This window comes from Lipotes vexillifer, unplaced genomic scaffold (assembly GCF_000442215.2).
Source record: "Lipotes vexillifer unplaced genomic scaffold, Lipotes_vexillifer_v1.1 scaffold70, whole genome shotgun sequence".
Lineage (NCBI taxonomy): Eukaryota > Metazoa > Chordata > Mammalia > Artiodactyla > Lipotidae > Lipotes > Lipotes vexillifer.
Genome location: NW_006789896.1, coordinates 790,370 through 804,660, shown reverse-complemented (window position 1 = coordinate 804,660; position 14,291 = coordinate 790,370). Strand labels below are relative to the sequence as shown.

At 43.4% G+C, this 14,291-nt stretch overlaps 1 pseudogene; it reads left to right on the top strand.

Annotated features, from left to right (window-relative positions):
- The first annotated feature begins 10,889 nt into the window (after positions 1 to 10,889).
- LOC103071403 (4-hydroxybenzoate polyprenyltransferase, mitochondrial pseudogene) lies at positions 10,890 to 13,266 on the top strand (annotated as a pseudogene).
- The last annotated feature ends 1,025 nt before the right edge of the window (positions 13,267 to 14,291 follow it).

Sequence of the window (14,291 nt, the reverse complement as noted above, 5' to 3'; positions counted from 1 at the left end):
CCCGCCGGGGCGGGCGGGGCTGGGAGCTGAGGCTCGGGCTTCGGAGGTCAGATCCCAGGGAGAGGGCTAGGGATGGCTGCCTGAACACAGCCTGAAGGGGGCTAGTGTGCCACAGCTAGCCGGGAGGGAGTCCAGGAAAAGGTCTGGACCTGCCTAAGAGGCAAGAGACAATTGTCTTGGGGTGCTCGAGGAGAGGGGATTCAGAGCACTGCCTAAATGGGCTCCAGAGATGGGCGCGAGCCGTGGCTATCAGCGCGGACACCAGAGACGAGCATGCGACGCTAAGGCTGCTGCTGCCACCACCAAGAAGCCTGTGTGCAAGCACAGGTCACTATCCGCACATTCCCTCCCGGGAGCCTGTGCAGCCCGCCACTGCCAGGGTCCCATGATTCAGGGACAACTTCCCCGGGAGAACACACGGCGCGCCTCAGGCTGGTGCAACATCACGCTGTCCTCTGTCTCCACAGGCTCGCCCCGCACTCCATACCTCTCACTCCCCCCGGCCTGAGTGAGCCAGAGCCCCCGAATCAGCTGCTCCTTTAACGCCGTCTTGTCTGAGTGAAGAACAGACGCCCTCAGGAGACCTACACGCAGAGGCGGGGCCGAATCCAAAGCTGAACCCCAGGAGCTGTGCAAACAAAGAAGAGAAAGGGAAATCTCTCCAGACAGCCTCAGGAGCAGCAGATTAAATCACCACAATCAACCTGACGTACCCCCTGCATCTGTGGAATACCTGAATAGACAACGAATCATCCCAAAATTGAGATGATGGACTTTGGGAGCAATGATATATTTTTTTCTCTTTTTGTGAATGTGTATGTGTATGCTTCTTTGTGTGATTTTGTCTGTATAGCTTCACTTTTACCAACTGTCCTAGGGTTCTGTCTTTTTTTTTTTTTTTTTTTTTTTTTTAGTATACTTTTTAACACTTGTTATCATTAGTGGATTTGTTTTCTGGTTTGGTTGCTCTCTTCTTCCTTTTTTATTTTTATTTTTTTTTGCGGTACGCGGGCCTCTCACTGTTGTGGCCCCTCCCGTTGCGGAGCACAGGCTCCGGACGCACAGGCTCCACAGTCATGGTTTACAGGCCCAGCCGCTCCGCGGCATGTGGGATCTTCCCGGACCGGGGCACGAACCCGTGTCCCCTGCATGAGCAGGCGGACTCTCAACCACTGCGCCATCAGGGAAGCCCCTCTTCTTTCTTTTTATATTTTTTAAAATTTTTTATTACCTTTTAATTTTAATTTTTAATAATTATTTTTTATTTTTGCTTTAATAACTTTATTTAATTCTTTCTTTCTCTCTTTCTCCCTTTCTCCCTTTCCCTCTTTCTTTTCTCCCTTTTCTTCTGAGCTGTGTGGCTGACAGGCTCTAAGTGCTCTGCCTGGGTGTCAGGCCTGTGCCTCTGAGGTGGGAGAGCCGAATTCAGGACAATCGTCCACCAGAGACCTCACAGCTCCACATAATATCAAACAGCAAAAGCTGTCCCAGAGATCTCCATCTCAACGCTAAACCCAGCTCCACTCAATGACCAGCAAACTACAGTGCTGGACACCCTATGCCAGAAAACTAGCAAGACAGGAACACAACCCCACTGATTAGCAGTGCCTAAAATCACAATAAGGTCACAGACACCCCAAAACACACCACCGGACGCGGACCTGCCCAGAAGAAAGACAAGATCCAGCCTCATCCACCAGAACACAGGCACTAGTCCCCTCCACCAGGAAGCCTACACAACCCACTGAACCAACCTTAGCCACTGGGGACAGACACCAAAAGCAACAACAACTACGAACCTGCAGCCTGTGAAAAGGAGACCCCAAGTCTCGTTGCTTAACACAGTAAGTTAAGCAAAATGAGAAGACAGAGAAACACACAGCAGATGAAGGAGCAAGGTAAAAACCCACCAGACCAAACAAATGAAGAGGAAATAGGCAGTCTACCTGAAAAAGAATTCAGAGTAATGATAGTAAAGATGATCCAAGATCTTGGAAATAGAATGGAGAAAACACAAGAAACTTTTAACAAGTACCTAGAAGAACTAAAGACCAAACAAACAATGATGAACAACACAATAAATGAAATTAAAAATTCTCTAGAAGGAATCAATAGCAGAGTAACTGAGGCAGAAGAACGGATAAGTGACCTGGAAGATAAAATAGTGGAAATAACTACTGCAGAGCAGAATAAAGAAAAAAGAATGAAAAGAATTGAGGACAGTCTCAGAGGCCTCTGGGACAACATTAAATGCACCAACATTTGAATTATAGGGGTCCCAGAAGAAGAGAAAAAGAAAGGGACTGAGAAAATATTTGAAGAGATTATAGTTGAAAACTTCCCTAATATGGGAAAGGAAATAGTTAATCAAGCCCAGGAAGCACAGAGAGTCCCATACAGGATAAATCCAATGAGAAACATGCCAAGACACATATTAATCAAACTATCAAAAATTAAATATAAAGAAAAAATATTAAAAGCAGCAAGGGAAAAACAACAAATAACATATAAGGCAATCCTCATAAGGTTAACAGCTGATCTTTCAGTAGAAACTCTGCAAGCTAGAAGGGAGTGGCAGGACATATTTAAAGTGATGAAAGGGAAAAACCTACAACCAAGATTACTCTACCCAGCAAGGACCTCATTCAGATTCGACAGAGAAATTAAAATCTTTACAGACAAGCAAAAGCTAAGAGAATTCAGCAGCACCAAACCAGCTTTACAACAAATGCTACAGGAACTTCTCTAGGCAGGAAACACAAGAGAAGGAAAAGACTTACAATAACAAACCCCAAACAATTAAGAAAATGGTAATAGGAACATACATATCGATAATTACCTTAAATGTAAATGGATTAAATGCTCCAACCAAAAGACATAGACTGGCTGAATGGATACAAAAACAAGACCCATATATATGTCTACAAGACACCGACTTCAGACCTAGGGACACATACAGACTGAAAGTGAGGGGATGGAAAAAGATGTTCCATGCAAATGGAAATCAAAAGAAAGCTGGAGTAGCAATTCTCATATCAGACAAATAGACTTTAAAATAAAGACTATTACAAGAGATAAAGAAGGACACTAAAGGGCTTCCCTGGTGGCACAGTGGTTGAGAGTCCGCCTGCTGATGCAGGGGACACGGGTTTGTGCCCCGGTCCAAGAAGATCCCACATGCCGTGGAGAGGCTAGGCCCGGGAGCCATGGCCGCTGAGCCTGCGCGTCCAGAGCCTGTGCTCCACAACGGGAGAGGCCACAACAGTGAGAGGCCCATGTACCGCAAAAAAAAAATAAAAATAAAAATAAAAGGACACTATATAATGATCAAGGGATCAATCCAAGAAGAAGATATAACAATTGTAAATATTTATGCACTCAACATTGGAGCACCTCAATACATAAGGCAAATGCTAACAGCCATAAAAGGGGAAATTGACAGTAACACAATCATAGTTGGGGACTTTAACACCCCACTTTCACGAATGGACAGATCATCCAAAATGAAAATAAATAAGGAAACACAAGCTTTAAATGATACATTAAACAAGATGGACTTAATTGATATTTATAGAACATTCCATCTGAAAACAACAGAATACACTTTCTTCTCAAGTGCTCATGGAACATTCTCCAGGATAGATCATATCTTGGATCACAAATCAAGCCTTGATAAATTTGAGAATTGTAAAATAGTATCAAGTATCTTTTCCGACCACAATGCTATGAGACTAGATATCAATTACAGGAAAAAATCTGTAAAAACTACAAACACAGGGAGGCTAAACAATACACTACTTAATAACTAAGAAATCACTGAAGAAATCAGAGGAAATCAAAAAATACCTAGAAACAAATGACAATGAAAACATGACAACCCAAAACCTATCAGATGCAGCAAAAGAAGTTCTAAGACGGAAGTTTATAGCAATACAGTTCTACCTTAAGGAACAAGAAACATCTCAAACAACCAACCTAACCTTACACTTAAAGCAATGAGAAGAACCAAAAAACCCCCAAAGTTAGCAGAAGGAAAGAAATCATAAAGATCACATCAGAAATAAGTGAAAAAGAAATGAAGGAAACAATAGCAAAGATCAATAAAACTAAAAGCTGGTTCTTTGAGAAGATAAACAAAATTGATAAACCATTAGCCAGACTCATCAAGAAAAAAAGGGAGAAGACTCAAATCAATAGAATCAGAAATGAAAAAGGAGAAGTAACAACTGACACTGCAGAAATAAAAAAAATCATGAGGGATTACTACAAGCAACTCTATGCCAATAAAATGGACAATCTGGAAGAAATGGACAAATTCTTAGAAATGCACAAACTGCCAAGACTGAATCAGGAAGAAATAGAAAATATGAACAGACCAATCACAAACACTGAAATTGAAACTGTGATTAAAAATCTTCCAACAAACAAAAGCCCAGGACCAGATGGCTTCACAGGCGAATTCTATCAAACATTTAGAGAAGAGCTAACACCTATCCTTCTCAAACTCTTCCAAAATATAGCAGAGGGAGGAACACTCCCAAACTCATTCTACGAGGCCACCATCACCTTGATACCAAAACCAGACAAGGATGTCACAAAGAAAGAAAACTACAGGCCAATATCACTGATGAACATAGATGCAAAAATCCTCAATAAAATGCTAGCAAACAGAATCCAACAGCACATTAAAAGGATCATACACCATGATCAAGTGGGGTTTATCCCAGGAATGCAAGGATTCTTCAATATATGCAAATCAATAAATGTGATACACCATATTAACAAATTGAAAAATAAAAATCATATCATCTCAACAGATGCAGAAAAAGCTTTTGACAAAATTCAACACCCATTTATGATAAAAGCCCTCCAGAAAGTAGGCATAGAGGGAACTTATCTCAACATAATAAAGGCCATATATGACAAACCCACAGCCAACATCATCCTCAATGGTGAAAAACTGAAACCATTTCCACTAAGATCAGGAACAAGACAAGATTGCCCACTCTCACCACTATTATTGAACATAGTTTTGGAAGTTTTAGCCACAGCAATCAGAGAAGAAAAAGAAAAGGAATCCAAATCGGAAAAGAAGAAGTAAAGCTGTCACTGTTTGCAGATGACATGATACTATATATAAGGAATCCTAAAGATGCTACCAGAAAACTACTAGAGCTAATCAGTGAATTTGGTAAAGTAGCAGGATACAAAATTAATGCACAGAAATCTCTTGCATTCCTAAACACTAATGATGAAAAATCTGAAAGAGAAATTAAGGAAACTCCCACATTTACCATTGCAACAAAAAGAATAAAATACCTAAAAATAAACCTATCTAAGGAGACAAAAGACCTGTATGCAGAAAACTATAACACTGATGAAAGAAATTAAAGATGATACAAACAGATGGAGAGATATACCATATTCTTGGATTGGAAGAATGAACATTGTGAGAATGACTATACTACCCAAAGCAATCTACAGATTCAATGCAATCCCCAAACTACCAATGGCATTTTTCACAGAACTAGAGCAAAAAATTTCACAATTTGTATAGAAACACAAAAGATCCCGAATAGGCACAGCAATCTTGAGAAAGAAAAACGGAGCTGGAGGAATCAGGCTCCCAGACATCAGACTACACTACAAAGCTACAGTAATTAAGACAGTATGGTAATGGCACAAAAACAGAAATATAGATCAATGGATAGAAAGCCCAGAGATAAACCCACACACATATGGTCACCTTATTTTTGATAAAGGAAGCAAGGATATACAATGGAGAAAAGACAGGGCTTCGCTGGTGGCGCAGTGGTTGAGAGTCCGCCTGCCGATGCAGGGGACACAGGTTCGTGCCCCAGTCCAGGAAGATCCCACATGCTGTGGAGCAGCTAGGCCCGTGAGGCATGGCAAAAAAAAAAAAAAAAACTAAGAAAAGACAGCCTCTTCAATAAGTGGTGCTGGGAAAACTGGACAGATACATGTAAAAGAATGAAATTAGAACACTCCCTAACACCATACTCAAAAATACACTCATGGGCTTCCCTGGTGGCGCAGTGGTTGAGAGTCCGCCTGCCGATGCATGGGACGCGGGTTCGTGCCCCGGTCCGAGAGGATCCCGCGTGTCGCAGAGCAGCTGGGCCCGCGAGCCATGGCCGCTGAGCCTGCGCGTCCGGAGCCTGTGCTCCGCAGCGGGAGAGGCCACAGCAGTGAGAGGCCTGCATACCGCAAAAAAAAAAACAAAAAAAACAAAAAAAAACAAACTCATAATGGATTAAAGACCTAAATGTAAGGCCAGACACTATAAACCTCTTAGAGGAAAACATAGGCAGAACACTCTGTGACGTAAATCACAGCAAGATCCTTTTTGACCCACCTCCTAGAGAAATGGAAATAAAAACAAAAATAAATAAATGGGACCTAATGAAACTTCAAAGCTTTTGCACAGCAAAGGAAACCAATAACAAGACAAAAACCTCAGAATGGGAGAAAATATTTGCAAATGAAGCAACTGACAAAGGATTAATCTCTGAAATATACAAGCAACTCATGCAGCTCAATATCAAAAAAACAAACAACCCAATCCAAAAATGGGCAGAAGACCTAAACAGACATTTCTCCAAAGAAGATATACAGATTGCCAACAAACATGTGAAAGGACGCTCAACATCACTAATCATTAGAGAAATGCAAATCAAAACTATAATGAGGTATCACCTCACACAGGTCAGAATGGCCATCATCAAAAAATCTACCAACAATAAATGCTGGAGAGGGTATGAAGAAAAGGGAACCCCCTTGCACTGTTGGTGGGATGTAAATTGATACAGCCACTACAGAGAACAGTATGGAGGTTCCTCAAAAAACTAAAAACAGAACTGCCATATGACCCAGCAATCCCAACACTGGGCATATACCCTGAGAAAACCATAATTCAAAAAGAGTCATGTACCACAATGTTCACTGCAGCTCTATTTACAATAGCCAGGACATGGAAGCAACCTAAGTGTCCATCCACAGATGAATGGATAAAGAAGATGTGGCACATATATACAATGGAATATTACTCAGCCATAAAAAGAAACGAAATTGAGTTATATCTGTAGTGAGGTGGATGGACCTAGAGTCTGTCATACAGAGTGAAGTAAGTCAGAAAGAGAAAAAAAAATACCGTATGCTAACACATATATATGGAATCTGAAAAAAAAAAAGGGTTATCAAGAACCTAGGGGCAGGACAGGAATAAAGACACAGACGTAGAGAATGGACTGAAGACTGGGGAGGGGTAAAGGTAAGCTGGGACGAAGTGAGAGAGTGGCATGGACTTATACATACTACCAAATGTAAAACAGATAGCTAGTGGGAAGCAGCCGCATAGAACAGGGAGATCAGCTCAGTGCTTTGTGACCACCTAGAGGGGTGGGATAGAGAGGGTGGGAGGCAGACGCAAGAGGGAGGAGATATGGGGATATATGTATATCTGTATAGCTGATTCACTTTGTTATAAAGCAGAAACTAACAGACCATTTTAAAGCAATTATACTCCAATAAAGATGTTAAAAATATATATATACATATGATATCACTTATATGTGGAATCTAAAAATAATGATAATAATACAAATGAACTTATTTCCAAAACAGAGACTCACAGACATGGAAAACCATCTTATGGTTACCAAAGGGGAAAGGGAGGTGGGGTGGAGGGATAAATTAGGAGGTTGGGATTAACATATACACCCTGCTATATATAAAGCAGAGTGCTTGCCTGGGCAACACATATATTAAAATTGGAACAATACAGAGAAGATTAGCATGGCCCCTGCACAAGGAAGACCCACAAATTCGTGAAGTGTTCCATATTTTTGTTCAGAAAATGTAATGAGGATGAAGATTCACCAAATAAGCTTTATACGTTGGTTACCTATGTTCCTGTCACCACTTTGAAAAATCTACAGTTAATGTGGATGAGCACTAACTGCTGATTGTCAAATAAAGTTATAGAACTGCAAAAAAATAAATAAAATAAAGTAACCAACAAAGACCTACTGTATAGCACAGGGAGCTATACTCAATATTTTGTAATAAACTATAAGGGAAGAGAATCTGGAGAAGTATATATATATATATATATATATATAAACTCACTGTGCTGTACAACTGAAACTAACATGATATTGTATCACTAAATCAACTACACTTCAATTTTTGAAAAAACAACAAGAACAACAAAAAAGTCTTAGGAGCTCTGTGCCAGAAATGGGGATGAGGATCAAATATTTATTTCTTATTATAAATCACAGTTTCACAGTTGTCAACCAAGAAATAGTGCAGGAGGCTGCAAGTAAGAAACGAGTTTACTGGGCGTCCTAAGAATTGCAATTCAGGAGACACAGATTCAAGTAAAACGAAAAGAGCATTTCCAGGGAGAGTCATGGCTTACAGAGGCAAAAAGCCACAAAGTTAAAAGTTGCCTGGCAAGAACTGTGATCAACTGTGACACACGTTGGAAAACATCTGTCCTTAAGGAATCACAAGTTATTTAGGGTCGGGTCCAATAAGTAGATAGGCTATCATGAGTTATTTTAGGGTAAGGGTCTGATAAGTATCTTGAGTTTCTGGCAGATGCTCTGAATGACTCCATTAGGACAGTAAATGGTCAAAAGGTCAGAGCCCATCCAGGCTGAGATGTGTATAAGCCACACTTCCTTAATGGCCTCCAGGCTCTCTTAGCAATGGCAACTCCATTTTGCTTTTCCTTCCACACAGTCCATCCCTTGGTCTTCAAACATGAATCCTTTATAGCAAAACAATCTTAAAAGTCAAAAGATACTGGCACATTACTAGAATCCCATTTACTTATTAATAAGTATCCAGTCCACCAGGATTTCATATGAAAATGTCTACCACAGTGAGGTTGAAACCAAGGGCAGTCAAGAGTTCGATCCCTTAAACTCTAACTTGTTTAGTAACATCCCATAACCTGCCCTCACCAATCAAGCTTGTCTTAAATGTTCCTGCAAATTGTATACCCGCCAAGCTTCACATAGCTTAGACACACAGCTTATGGTAAGACTCCTTTAACCACCCCCAACAGATAACACCTGAGACACAAGGGTCACTATAGTAACGGTTACTTAGTTTGTTTTTCAGGAACATGGAGATAGTCTTACCAAGTTCAAACTGACTGGCACCATGGACCTTCCTGCTGGGCCTGCACAAGTGTCCAATGGATGACTTTTTGATGTCAGGGCCAAAATCTCCACCCTCGGATCATGCTAACACCATTTTCTGAACATGCGCCCCTGAAAAAGCATGTAACTCAGATATGCCTGTACAGAGCAGCCAGCACTTCACCTTTTTCCTGCCTCCAATCAGCTGGAAAGTCAGCTGATAGCTTTCTGGGCGTTCCCTTTTACATAACTTGTTGCTTTTCCCTTGCTGCTTTTAAGATTCTCTGTTTTGTTTTGGGTTTTTTTTGTAATTTATTTATTTACTTTCGGCTGTGTTGGGTCTTCGTTTCTGTGCGAGGGCTTTCTCTAGTCGTGGCGAGTGGGGGCCACTCTTCATCACAGTGCGCAGGCCTCTCACTGTCACGGCCTGCCTTGTTGCGGAGCACAGGCTCCAGACGCGCAGGCTCAGTAGTTGTGGCGCACGGGCCTAGTTGCTCCGCGGCATGTGGGATCTTCCCACACCAGGGCTCGAACCCATGTCCCCTGCATTGGCAGGCAGATTCTCAACCACTGCGCCACCAGGGAAGCCCAGATTCTCTGTTTTTAATTTTTGCTATTTTAATTACAGTGTGTCTTGATGTGATTCTCTTTGGGTTGATTCTGTTTGGGACTCTCTGTGCTTCTTGGACCGGAGTGTCTGTTTCCTTTCCCAGGTTAGGAAAGTTTTCAGTTACTCTATCTTCAAACACATTCTCGGTCCCTTTCTCTCTCTTCTCCTTCTGGGATCTCTATCATGTGAATTTTAGTATGCTTGATGTTGTCCTAAATTCTCTTAAACTGTCCTCATTTCTTTTTTTTCTGTTCAGCTTCAGTGATTTCCATTACTGTCTTCCAGCTCACTGATCTGTTCCTCTGTCATCTAATCTACTTTTGATTCCTTCTAGTGTATTTTTTATTTCAGTTATTGTATTCTTTAGCTCTGTTTGGTTCTTCTTTATAAATATAAAGACTCTTTGTTTAACTCTTTGTTAAACTTTTCACTGTTTTCATCCATTCATCTCTCGAGTTCTTTGATCATCTTTATGATCCTTATCTTGAACTTTTTTTTTTTTTTTTGGCTGCATTGGGTCTTCATTGCTGCATGTGGGCTTTCTCTAGTTGCAGCAAGTGGGGGCTGCTCTTCATTGCGGTGCTCAAGCTTTTTTTTAGTTCTTCTGGGGTTTTATCCTGTTCCTTTGTTTGGAACATGTTCCTCTTGTCACATCATTTTGCCTAATTTTGCTGTTTTTATTTCTGTGTATCTGGTACACTGGTATTATTTCCTGACCTTGGAGATGTGGCCTTTGTAGGAGATGTCCTAAGCCTCCCAGCAGCACACTCCCCTCTGGTCACCAGAGTTATGTGCTCTAGGGGTGCCCCTATGTCCAGGAGGGCTGCGTGGGTCCTTCTGTTGTGGTGGGTTGACTATGTGAGTGGTCTGGTAGGCGTGGCTGGCCCCTGGTCCAGTTGGTTGCCAGGCCCTCCTTGTGCGGAGGCTGCCAGTCATGGTTCCCAGGGCTGGGTCACAGGCAGCTGGCAGTGGAAGCCTGGGGGAGGGGGGTCCTAGGGCTACTGCTGGCCCACTGGTGGGCAGAATGGGGTTCTAGGGTTCTAGCTGTGGGGCTGGGGCTCCCAGGTCCATTGCTAGCCTGCTGGCGGTTAGGGTCAGTTCCCGACATGGCTGACTGCAGGTTCCGGGATGTCCCAAAGCTGGACTTGGCCCACTGGTGAGTGGGGCTGGAAACTGGAGTGGCTGGCTGAGGGGTGCAAGGTGTCTCAGAGCTGGTGTTGGCTTGCTGGTGGGCACAGCTGGGGCCCAAGGAGCCCTGGGGCTCCTGTGTTAGTTGGGTCCTGACAAGGCCAGCTGCAGAGCTACAGTGATCCTGGGGCTGGTGCCCACCCACCGGTGGGTGAAACCAAGTCCTGGGGCCAGTACCAGCCCACCAGCATACAGAGTCAGGTCCTGGGCTCTCTGGCTGCTGGGTACAGGGGTCCCAGAGCTGGTGTCGGCCCATTGGTGGGTGGGGCTGAGGCCCAGGGGGTCCTGGGGCTAGCGCTAGATTGCTGGTGGGTGGATCCAGGTCCCAGGGTCTCTGGCTGCAGGCCCCTGTGGGTCCCTGAGTTTGAACCCAATTTTCATTGTATGTGTGAGGAGATTTCCCCCACACCAAACAACTCAATTCTGAGGCCATCTACCTGGAGATGTAAGCAGCTTTCTTGGCAGTAAAGAGCTCTCTGCAGCAGGCTCCTTTTGTCTTGTCACTTTAGCTAAGCTATATTCTAACTAACCGTAAACCAGGCACCCCCATGCTCTACTCATCTCCGGCCCAAGGACACCTTTCCTAACTTTGTTTTTTTTTTTAATTAATTAATTAATTTATTTATTTTTGGCTGCGTTGCATCTTCATTGCTGCATGCGGGATTTATCTAGTTGTGGTGAGTGGGGGATACTCTTCGTTGTGGTGCACGGGCTTCTCATTGTGGTGGCTTCTCTTGTTGCAGAGCATGGACTCTAGGCACGTGGGCTCAGTAATTGTGGCACGTGGGCTCAGTAGTTGTGGCTCATGGGCTCAGTAGTTGTGGTGCACGGGCTTAGTTGCTCCGCGGTATGTGGGATCTTCCCGGACCAGGGCTGGAACCCGTGTCCTCTGCACTGGCAGGCGGATTCTTAACCACTGCGCCACCAACTTTCCTAACTTTTGATCACACAATACCATGCCTAACCTGTTGGTTCTTTCCACAGATCAAAGAAGTAGAGAGGAAGAATAAGTGGTTAACAGATGACCAGATCTCCCCAGCTTCCCCTTCAGGAATCTCCCAAACCAACTGTGTGACCAAGATAGCATCTAAAGAAAGGTCGACAAACCTGCATGCAGTGGGAGATGCTTACAAGTCTGATCCCCTATTTCAATGAGTAACTGAGACCAGTTCCCCTTTTCCCTTTAAAAACTTCCATGGCCGATGCTGGGCGCGGGAGGCGTGGGGCTCGCGGGCCAGGACACAGGCGTGGCTATGGGGCTCACACGGCCTCTCCCTGGCCTTGGCGCACGCGGCCCGCGAGCTCCACACGGGAGACTGGCGGCCCTCGGCGGGGCTGGGGCCGGGCGGGCGTCGGCTGAGCCTGTTGGCGGCGGGGATCGTGAATTCGGCGCCCCACCGTCCGCAGCCCCACCTGTGCCTCATGCGGTTGGACAAGCCCATCGGAACCTGGCTGCGGCACCTGCCATGTACTGGGAGCACTGCTTTGGCAGCCCAACCAGGTTGTTTTCCGGATTGGTACGTGTTACCCCTCTCTGGCACTGGAGCTGTTCTGCTGCGTGAAGCAGGCTGTACTATTAATGACATGTGGGACCAGGACTATGATAAAAAGGTTCCAGGAACAGCAAGTCACCCAATAGCTGCTGGACACATCTCAACTTTTCAATCCTTTGTTTTTCTCGGGGGACAGCTGAACTTGGCACTAGGTGTTCTTCTGTGTCTGAATTACTACAGTATAGCTCTTGGAGCAGCATCCCTACTTCTTGTCATCACCTACCCGCTAATGAAGAGAATTACATACTGGTCTCAATTAGCCTTGGGGTTGACTTTTAATGGGGGAGCATTACTTGGATGGTCTGCTATCAAGGGCTCCTGTGATCCATCTGTTTGCCTCCCTCTTTATTTTTCTGGGATTATGTGCACTCATATAAGATACTATCTATGGTTGTCAGGACAAGACAGATGATGCTCTGATCGTGCTGAAGTCCACGGCAGTGCTGTTCTGTGAAGATACAAAGCAGTGGCTCGGTGGCAACGCTGGGGGCGCTGAGCCTGGTGGGAGTGAACAACAGTCAGACTGCCCTACTACACTGCTCCGGCTGCTGCAGCCGGGGCCCATCTGGCTCACCAGATTTACACTCTGGACAACCACAGACCTGAGGATTGTTGGGATAAATTCACCTCCAACAGAACAATAGGACGAATACTTTTTTTAGGGATTGTCCTTGGGAATTTGTGGAAAGAAAAGGAGACAGATGAAACAACGAAAAATATAGATAATAGAATGGAAAATTAGCAAATTAAGTTTTTGTGGGGATTTTTAAAATAAACTTTTACAAAACACTCTCAGGTCTCATTACCACATAACTGGATCTGAATAACAGTCTTACAATATGTTAATGAATTACAAACCAGTAGATGAAGTTTGAGAGCATTTCTGCCTGGATTTTAGTTCAAGCACGTACTAGTCGAATTCTTACCTGTCACAGGAACCAGGAACTCTTCAGGATTTGCCATCACCTGGAGTATTTTTAAGTTAATGCATGCTTCTCATTATAATTCTCATCTGCAGTTATAGGAATTATGTGAGTTTGGGCACTTCAGAAAAAAAATCTAATGTGTGTCTCATCTAAATGAATGTCTCTGTATGAAAATGGACTCTCTTTTTAGAGGAAAATAAAAGTTGCTACAGAAAGTTTGGGCTTATTGTTCTTTGGGTTGACCTTTACTTATTGCCAAAAGCTTTAATTCAGGAAACCATTCTATTTTTTATATTTTAAGAGAACTTAAATCAGTAAATAAAGATTTTTACCTATTATACCTGTTAAACAAAACAACAATCTTCTATGGCCAAGCATAATCTTCAGAGTCAGATTTGAGACACGAGTCTGCCTTCTCTCCAGAATGGTAGCTTTCTGATTAGGAACATTAGGAAAAGGAACATTTTTCATTTCTCCTAACACTTGCCTCTTGAGTATTGATTTTCAAGCAGTGAGCAGCTGGACCCAAGTTTGGTAGCAAAGGTAGCCTCAGATTCTGCATTTTAAGGCTTCAGTCCTACCAGACAGCACCCCGACTCATTTCACACTCCAGTCACAGGTCCACGTTTTTACCTGTGCTTCTGACCAACCAGCTATAAATCAGAGGTTCCCATGACCCCCTCCTTGGGTTCAATTAATTTGCTAGAGTGGCTCTCAGAACTCCAGAAACTCATTTTTACTCACTGGATTTATTATATAAGAATATAAGTCAGGTGGAACAGAATAATAGTCAGTTGAGAGCCCAGAAATAAACCCACACACCTACAGTCAATTAATCTGC